A 10,642-nucleotide genomic window follows, 5' to 3' on the forward strand; every position below is an offset into this window, starting at 1 on the left:
CTGCTAGGTTTATGTGATTGATTCATTATATTCTTTATTGCCTCAAAAATTTTAATCTGTGTAATAAAGTGATTGTGGCTTAAGGTACTGGTTGTACAGACCCCATGATTCTGAATAAGGGTCAGTCAGTAATGGAGGGAAGAAGCACTTTCTATCTTTTGTTAAGCACATTAAGCAGGCTCTATTTTATGAGGTAAAACTTGGTTAGGTTTTATTGTTTTTGTTATGAGTCCATCTGCCTTATAGTTGGTGAAAATTCCTCTAAGTGTTATCATTATTTGCCCATTAATCTTATGTTTTAGTGTTGTTTTGAGTTCTTATTCATTTTTAGAGCCTTTTCATATGCATTTGAGTAAGGAGATTTGAGAGGCTGCCTCAAACCTGCTAGGCAGGTACCATTTTAAACAAGAAGTTCCTCAGCTATCTTTGAACCTTGCCTATCCCATCTAATTCCACTTTTTATTCTTTTCTTTTAACCTCCTCTTTCATTTACATGCTTTACTGAAATGTCAATTTATCTAATGGATGCCCTCTAAAATCTTCTCCTCGATAAATTTGCACTCTGAAATTTAAACACAAAGTTTCCATCCTTTTTGCTTCAGAATTTTCACAGGCCCATGAAATGGTTGTTCATTTTCTCTCTTCACATACTTTAAGTTCCATGAGGATAAGGATTGTGTTTTTCCACTGTTGTATCCCCATCACGCAGCACCATTCCTGGCACATAGTAACTGTTGAACAAGTATTTGTTGAATGAGTGAACGTGAGATTTAGCAGCGTCCATGGTTTCGATGGTAGTACGGGCCATACTTTAGGTTGTGTATGCACTAAATATTGAAGAAATTCCTTTGACCTTGTAATATGTCAAAGGTCCCTGTGATAGACATCACAGAGTTCACTAATGTCCAGCTCTTATTTCCTTTGTGACATATACAATACTAAACTTTTCAACATCCAACATACTTTTCAACATTCAACAATTTAGCCAGGGTCGTACAACAAGTTCTGGGCTATTGGCTGTAAGAACTGCTCTGTCTTGCTTCTGGTATAATGCATAGAAGAGCAGGTGTAAATTTTTCAGCACTACCTTTCCCTGCTGCAATGGCCAGTGACAGTACAAGTCATGGAGTCCCCATCTCCCTGGATCTCCAGTTATGTCCAACATATGTTGGATATATAGCAATAGTGAGGAATAACACACTGGTATATCAAGCTAGTGAAAATATTTATAAAAGAGAAGTGATTATAATAGCCACCCAGATAAGTAGTTAATCCCATTATGTCTAGTTCTGCAGCATGCTATTCGAAATAATAGATTTTTGTAAGTGTGTTTTGTAAAGTAAACTAGAACTCACTTTATGAGTAACAGTGATGTTGGTATCTGAAAAAATTTCTTTACCCAACATTCTTACATGTTACTTGTAATACCACCAGTAAAAAGTAATTTAAGTAAAGAACAGCAGAAACTAACACAACGTTGTAAAGCAACTATACTCCAATAAATTTTTCTAATCTCTGCAGAAATATAATGAAAAATGGAGATGTGATCTTAGACACACATTTTGTCTATTAAAAATAAAATATTTACCCAGACTAACCAGAGAATCAGAGAAAATAAATCTTATTGTTTGTGAGAGAAAAAGCAAGGTCATGAATTCTCCTTGGACAGTTTCTTGGAAGGAGTTCTGTTTGGTCAGTGAAAGAGAACAGAGGCTGTATCTATACTTAGTCATGTTTGGGTGAGCAGAAAGACACAAATAAACAAACAAACAAAAAAGAACTATTGGTCTGTGTGCCTTTTCAAACTTTGTTTAGAGAAAGATGCCATTTTAACTGATTAGGTAACTAACAAACATTCTTCCTGAAAAGAGGTGTTAATTGATGATAGTTCTCAGAAAGTGCTCTGAAATGTAACAACTTGAAATCCAACATTATATGGCATCACCAAGTATTTTTAAAAAGGCTTGTGGGATACCAATATAAGGATTACAAGGACAGAAAAACAATTTTTTTCAGGCATGAGTAATAATGATATCAGAAAACATTTTTATAGGACATGTTTCCTTCAAAATGTTTCAAAAGCATCGACATTCCTCCCACCAGAGATTTTGCACCATCCATTAGAAATAGTTGAAATTCAGGGAAGCTGTGATTTACTTGATATCTTGTGTTAGAACTCTAGGTGGAACTCTAGGTTACCAATTCCCATTCAGAGTCTTATCACTGAACTACAAAATTACCTAAAAACTGAAAATAATAGCTAGATCACAATGTAAGGGTTATACTCTTTGCTAATCAGTTGAGTAAAGTAAATATACTATAAATATAATTTATATCTGAGTTGGATTTTCATACACCCTCGGTGGCTATTAATTTGGTAGGGTTTGGTTTGACCCTACATTATCCAGCCTCGTAAGTGTTGCCTTGTGTTTTTCAGATACGGTCATAAATTTCATTCCACCACTGGTGGAAGACATTATGTTGAAAATCGATAGTAGAATTTAGGTTGATACAATTGCTATTTCTTAAGATATAACTGGCAAGGAAGCACTAGGTATCTATCGTATATTACATGACTTAAGATTATCAAAGGAAGAAATCTTTCATTCTCTTGGATTTGAATAATGGGAAAATCTTCAAAGGGCAAAAGGATTTTGACTCTTTATTCTATTTGGGTTCATTCTTGTTCTTCCTTCCATAGAAAAATTACCCTCAGAGTCTAATTTTAATGATCAAAGAACCACAGAGGAATAAGGCATTTTCAAGAGAGAAAAATACGTGGGATAATATTTTCAAATATTAGGATAGGTGGCTACCTGCAAAGGGAAGATCTACAGTGGTAAGCTACAAAATATGACTATTCCTCCTAATGTGAATAAATTATTTCCCATCTGTGTGAAAAGTATACTTATAGAAAGGTTCTGAATTGTAAATTGTATTGAAATGTCTATTGTGAGAAGAAAACAGGCCAAATTAGACTTGGATTCAAATCACAACTCCACCATCTAGAATGTGTGGCCTTGTTTAAGTTACTGATTCTCTCTGAGCCTTAGATCTTTGTCCATAACATGTTGATAATGATAATACCTATGTCATAAAGCTGTGTTAGAAAAAAGAAAAGAACTTAGCACAGTGCCTGGTATGTAGTGCTAAATAAGTGGTAGCTGTTATTATACAGGAGGAGGAAATTGCTCCCATTTTCTTGTAAACCTTTCAACGACATCGACATTCTGTATAGTGAGGAAAGGCAGATTTAAAGGAAGCTCCAAGGGCCTTATAAAGGTGAAAGTTTTAAAGCATTTCCCAGGAAAACTTCACAATGCATCTACATATTGGATTTCATTTAAATTCGAAAAACAGTAGAGTCCTTGTTCTATAGTCAACTAATATGGTAGGAATTGAAATGATTAAAAAATGGTTCATTGGAACAGGAATAATTTCACCTAAATCACTTCAAAAACTCCATTAATCTGTGAGAACCAATTAAGAGAATCTTTAAGGAAGCCCAAAACCCCCGTGTTTTTTATGGAGTACTCTTTCAAACAGCCTTACGCATTTCCTTTAAAATCTGCTGGAGTTTTCCAGAATGTAGATTACAGTTTTGATACTCCAAACTCATGACTTTGACTTATCTTTCATGGCCAACTTCAAGTAGAAAAAATGCACTTCAATGTTTTTATTGTGATAAGTTTTTGAAGTTCTTAATAATTTAAGCTTAATAATCATAACTCAAGGCCTCATGCCTCAAAATCAAATTTTTAAAACTTTATTTTAAACTTTATTTTAAAACTTTAAAACCACCAAACTGGTTTTATTTGGACCATTTTAAAACTTGCCTAGCCTCATCCACTTTGTTCCACCTCCACTAGTACCACCTTGATAAACCAAGCCATTCTCTACTCTCATTTGGATCATTGTAATAGGCTGTTAATTAGTCTTCCTGCTTTGGCCTTATCAAACCATAGTCAAATCTCCATAGAGCTGTCAGTAGATCCTTATTAAATATAAATGGAAGCATGTAAATTCCATGTCAAATATCTTCAATGTCTTCCCAGTACTTAGAATAAACTCCATAACCTTACCATGGACTGCAGGACCCGAGTGATGAGACTCCTTCTGATACTACAATTTTATGTTTCCACATGCCCTTTTGGAAAAGTCAAGCTGTTTCCTGGCTTTAGAAACTTTCAGAATGTTGTTTCTTTTAACTCAAAAACTCTTTTCATTTGTATGTGCAACAATATTTATTGTGTTCACTGTGTATCAGGTATTATTATAGTTGACTGAGATATGCTGGAACAAAGTCGCTGCAGTTGGTGAATACCTGGCTCTTTTAAGGAACAACTAGGAGGTTAGTGTAGCTGGAGCAGACTGAGAAAAGGGGAGAAATAAGTAATGGAGTTAGGAAGTGCTATGCCATGTAGGGCCTCATTAAGCCATTATAAGAATGTTGGTTTTCACTCTGAGTGGAGAGGGGAGGCATCAAAGGATTTGGGGCAGAGGAGTTGCATAATACATACTATGTATTTTAAAAGTCTCAGCCTTGCTTCTTTTGTAGAGAATGGACTACATGGAGGTAAGTGTGGAGGCAGAGGAACTAGTTACTAGGATAGGACAGTAAATCAAGCAAATAATGATGGTGGCTTAGAACAGTGTAAGAACAGTGGAGATGGTGAGAGTAGTGCTTCTGTACACATTTTGAAAGTAGAGGCAATAGGATTTCTAGTAAGGTAGGATGTGGGATGTAAGATTTAAAAAAAAAGATTCAAGGATGATGCCAACATTATTGGTCTGAGAAACTTGAAGGGTGGAGCATCATCAACTCATAGTAAGACAGTAGTTGGAATAGGTTTTGGCTGAAGGAAGATAACAAGTTCAGTTTTGAACATGTTGAGTTTGAGATGTCTCTTAGAGATCCAAGAGGAAATGTCAGGTTGGCAGTTGGATAAATATCTGTGAAGTTCAGAAAAGATATTTAGGCTGAAGTTATGAATTTGGGGCTCAGAAACATTTAGATGGCATTTAAAGTCATGGAAACTGATAAGATCACCAAGGGTTTAAGTGTAGATAAAGAGGAAAAGAAGACCAAGAAATGAACCTTCTCGTACTTCATTGTGACAACCTTAGAAAAGAACAAATTAGCAAAGAGAACTGAAAAGGAGCTATGAGTGAGATGGGAGGAAAACCAAGAGGATGTAGAGTCCTGAAAGACAAGTGCAGAACGTGTATCAAATCACCAGGAAATGAATGACAGAGTCAAATGATGATGATAGGTCACGTAACATAAGGTCCCAGAATTAAATGTTGGAGGTTATTGGTGACCTTGACAAAATAGTTGTTATAGATGGAGGGGGGAAAGGTTGATTGGAGTAGGCTTAAGAGTAGTTAGAGAAAAAAAATAGAGATAATGGATACAAGCAATCATTTCAGAGATTTTTCTGTAAATGGGAACAGAGAACTGGAGCAGAGGCTGGTGAAAAATTGGGATAAAGAAAGGTTTTTCTTTTAGTGTGTGAGAAATAGTACATTTGTATACTATTGGGAAAAGAAAGAAGACGACTTTTTGATATGAGACAAGGAGGGAGGAATGGCTGAAACCATGTATTTAGGGATGAGAAGAAATAGGAATTGTTTCACATGAAAAAGAACTAGCTGGAGGTAGTAGCAAGGAAGATTCATCTACAAAGACTTAGAGGAGGAGTACATGAGTACAGTTGCTAACAGGAAGGTGGCATGGTTGTGAGAGAATATGGAAGTTCTCTTCTGGTTGGTTTTTCAAATTTCTCAGTGAAGTAGGAAGCAAAGATATCAGTTAGAGTGAGGATAAGAGTGAACTGCTGAAGGTTTGGAGAGAAAAGAGAAGGTATAAATTATTTGGGAAAATGGGAGAGTGAAAGGACAGAGGAAATACAGTAAGTTGGATGCACAGCATTTAGGGCCTGTTAAAGCAGTGGATCTCAAAGTGTGGTTCTGTGACCAACAGGGTCAGCATCACCTGAGAATTTGCTAGAAATGCAAATTCTTCGGCCCCATGCCAGACCCACCAAATATGTAACCATGGGAGTGGGGCCCAGAAATGTGTACTGCAATAAGCCCCTCAGGAGATTCTGCTGCACACCAAAACTTGAGGACCACTGGATAAGAGAACTATGGCTGTGAAGTTAAATTGAGACCAGTCAGCATGGCTGTGCTTTATCTCCAAACATGTTCAGTGACATAGTATAGGAGAACACAGGTGGAACATTGTTTTAACCAAGGTTGTGTTCTCACCAAGCAACTAACTGAAACTGAAAGAAGGGCAAGAGAGCTGCGGATGTATAGAAGGAAACACAGTGATTGATTGTGACATTTAAACTGGAAAAGGAATAAAGAGGAGACATCGAGGATATGAATAAGAGTGGGAACAGAATCGGATCCATGGATCAGAGGTCCTTGTGGTATATTGGAGGGAGAAAGCTGGAAAGGTAGGGAGTGGTTGTTAGAGAGGATCAAGTATTAAACTGAGACCATGAAAGTTTTGCAGTTATTGGTCGTGGGGATGTCTACAACAGAGCTCCCCAATAGAAATATATGAGTCAGAAATGTAATTGTCAAATTTCTAGTACCCACATTTAAAGAAATATTTAATGCAAATATCCCAATATTATCATTTAAACATTAATATAAATTATTGAGATATTTTACATTTTTTATGCTAAATTTCTGAAATCCAGTGTGTGTTTTATACTTTCAATACATCTCAATTTGGACTAGCCATATTTCCAATGCTGCACACATGTGCCTAGTGACCAACATATAGGACAGCACAAGTCACAGGTATGATCATAGGGGAGAGTGTTGTGGTAGGTTGGTAATACTATTGGAGAAAAGGAGGTTAAAGCTAAAGGTCTGGCAGAATTCTCTACATGCACTTTTAAGTTGCTCTGATTAAGGCAGGAGTAGTGCTAGAGAGAATATCAGGGAATCACAATCTAAAATGAGTAGGAGAGTAGATGACAGCAACAAGAAGAGGTTGTAGGCAATGTAATAGGATAACATCAAAATCAAAGCTGGGTTGAGCTAGACAGAGGGAGAATGATCTATTGGGAACCAGAAATGTGGAACATGGAGGACATCTACTGCACTTCCAGCCCCAGTAGTAGGATAGGTGTGGAAGAGGAAACAACCATCACTTGAAAAGGCTGCAGCAGTTTCCTTGGAGGATGGGAAAAGTCAAAGAGATTGAGTGTGTTAGACATTTTGGGCCTGATGGACCATGTGTTGCAGAAGGCACAGTGGATGTGTTTCAGAAGTAAAGGAGGAGTTAACAAAGATAAAACAAGAGATGTGCAAAGACTTAGTAGAGATTAGAGTGTGGAAGATTAGGGGTGATATGAGCCTAGGGTTCTTGCAAGGGTAAGGGACTCAATGAGATTGGGTAGATTCAAGGCAGGTGAGAGTGTGGGTTCCAAAGTACAGGGAGGCAGGGATATCTGGGTCTGTCTCTGGATACGTGCAGGTGATGGTGAAAAAGTTATCTTGTGCAAGGCTCATAATGTATCCCTATCAGAGGAAAATCAGATTTATCCCAAGGGAGGTCACATGTTATTCTGGTTGTGTGAGACCCAACTTGACCTTGACTTGTTGTAATGAAGGGATAGAAGACCTAGGATACTAGGATAACATGATTTTATTCCCAGTATATGTGTGTGTGTGTATTTCATATATATATATATATATATATATATATATATATATATATATATACACATATATATGAATTTAGTGAGATGAATGTGAAAATTTATAAATAAAAATTGGAGTGCCCATAGATTATTGGGTAGATACATAGATAAAGAATTGAATTAAATAAGGATCCCAGTACTAAGGAATAGCAACATGGAAATTTAAATTTGTTCTTGAGTTTAATTTTATGCTGGCAGCAGATTTCCAGATTTTAAAAGGACATATTGGCCTTCTTCATTTTACTTTATATATCTGTGTTAATTAAAACAACAGCTTACCCAGGAATGCTAGAAGTCATTATTTAGTGAAAGCCGCTGCTGCTTCTTCGTGAACATATTTTTCAGTTGGTCACATCTCCCAAGGGTTCATTCTAGGTTTTCTTCATATCTAGCCTTAATCCGTAGCACTATTCTGACTTCTGAAGGGATACAAAACATCATCATTTCTTCTAGTGTTCTCTGCTTTGAAGGGATTACTGCTTGGCTATGTGCACAATGCTTGAAGACTACACGGAGTACAGTGATATGAGAATGTCCTGAGGACAAAAACAATGATAATCATGGACATCCTCCTGATTTTCTGACCTCTTAATTATCTGTTTGATAGAAGGTGGAGCCCATGTCAACTAGAATGTAATATCAGAGTAAAGAAATTTCCTTTAAGTTTCCTTTCTTAAGGAAATTTCCTTTCTTAAGTTTCCTTTCTTAGTTTCTCACCAAATTTGGAATATAGATTACTCTGTGGTAGAAGAATTTGAAATTGATTAATAGTCAGTCCCTAAATGTATACAGAAAAAAATATTTATAAATGTGGTTACACAAAACTTAGACATTTCTGAATTTTAAAGCTCCCAAGAACAAACTCAGAAGACCAAAAGCAAACTAGGGGCTAATATTTGAAACTCCTATGACAGAGTACATTTTTGAAGGTCAGGTATCTTTTCCCTGTTTCTTTATCCTAAAATATGTTGTCCAAATTTCTGTTTATTATGCCTTCCTGTTAACATCACTATTATGATTAATATTTTATTATTCATTCAAGAGCTATTTATTAAACATCTGCTCTATATCAGGTATTGTACTTTGCTAACTGCTTAAGAAAGAATCCAATATTAAGCAATTACAATTGTAATATTTACTGAGTAAGTATTTATTGACCGTTACTTCTGGGCCAGATACTAGGCTAAAAACCAGAGCACATAATGATGAGGCCAGACACATTCCTTGAGCTCATAAGGCTTAGAGATAAGTGGATATGACAAACATTGAGTATGTTGCCTGTACATAGTTACTTCCAACTGTGTAATAAGTCCTCATAAAGAGCGATAGGAGAGCATATAACTAAGGAAACCAAATTAAGTCTGTGAAGTGAGGAAATGTTTCCCAGAGGATATAATGGTGAAATCGAGATCCAAGAGATGAATAGGCATTAGGTGAAAAGTGGAGGATTTATATTCTATTTCTATTCCAAATAGACAGAACAGCATGTTCAAGGACCTTAAGAGGAGATAGAAAAATGGGTACAGTCAAGCAGCTGAAAGAGTTTAATTTGCCTGGCATGTAGAAAGGGAATGAAGTGGTGAGAAATGAAACTGAAGGGGTTTGCAAGAGCTAGATCATCGTGGCAGGGGGGCAGGGGGACTTTATAAGCCATGTTAAGGAGTTGGAATTGCATTGTAAAGGCAATGGGAAGCCGTTTTATGGCTTTAAGCAGGGGAGAGATATGGTCAAAATTATGTTTTGGAAAAACCACTCTAGATGCCCCATGGACAGTTGATTTTAGGAGGGACAGGGCAGTGTGGATCAAAGATCAGTTAGGAGGGTATGTCAATGGTGCAGGTGAGAGACTGACAGTAGCTTGGACCTGAATGGTGGCAAAGGAGTAAAAAAAGTAATTTAGTTCCTAAGATAATTAAAAAAATATATAGGGCCTTCTTTCTCATCTTTCTGGCCACTGGAGATTGAACCTGTTTAAATGAAAATGGAAATAATCCAGTTGGGAAAGAATAGTTAAAAATACAGGAAAGAGAGGACATGATAAATGGAGGAGCCTACTAAAAAGTCAGGATAGCTTGTGTCAAGAACATCATAAAATTATCACTCTTAGTTAGCAGGAAGGATATGTACTTTATTATAACAAATGAAAGGGAAAATTGGTGGGTACTCTTATAGTTGAATTGTGTGCCCCCCCAAATTCATATGTTGTGGTCTTAACACCCAGTAGCTCAAAGTGTGACCCTATTTGGAGATAGGGTCTTTACCGAGGTAATCAAGTTAAACTGAGGTTGTTAGGGTGGGTCCTAAACCAATACGATTGATGTCCTTATGAAAACGGGACATTTGGACACAGTGCTACACAAAGAGGAAAGAGCATGTGAAGAGACATAGGGAGAAGACAGACCAAAGAAGTAGGAGGCAACTGTGACTTCCCCTGGGAACACAGACACTGGCAGCACCCATTTTTGGAAGCTCGGTCTACCATGAGGACACTGGTGCTGGCAAGTGCCATTTTAGAATCTATAAATAACAAGTGTTGGCAAGGATGTGGAGAAAAGGGGACCCTTGTACACTGTTGGTGGGAATGCATATTGGTGCAGTCACTATGGAAAACAGTATGGAGGGTCCTCAAAAAATTAAAAATAGAACTACCATATGATCCAGAAATTCCACTCCTGGGTATATATCCAAGGAAAATGAAAACACTATTCAAAAGGATATATGCACCCCTACCTTCATGGAAGCATTATTTACGATAGCCAAGAAATAGAAGCAACATAAGTGCTCATCAATAGATGAATGAATGGATAAGGAAAACATGGTACCTATATTCAGTGAAATATAAATTAGCTATGAAAAAGAATGAAATCTTGCCATTTGCAACAACACGGATGGACCTAGAGGGTCTTATGCTAAATGAA

The sequence above is a fragment of the Mesoplodon mirus genome (genome assembly GCF_964341445.2).
Source record: "Mesoplodon mirus genome assembly, chromosome: X".
NCBI classification, from domain to species: domain Eukaryota; kingdom Metazoa; phylum Chordata; class Mammalia; order Artiodactyla; family Ziphiidae; genus Mesoplodon; species Mesoplodon mirus.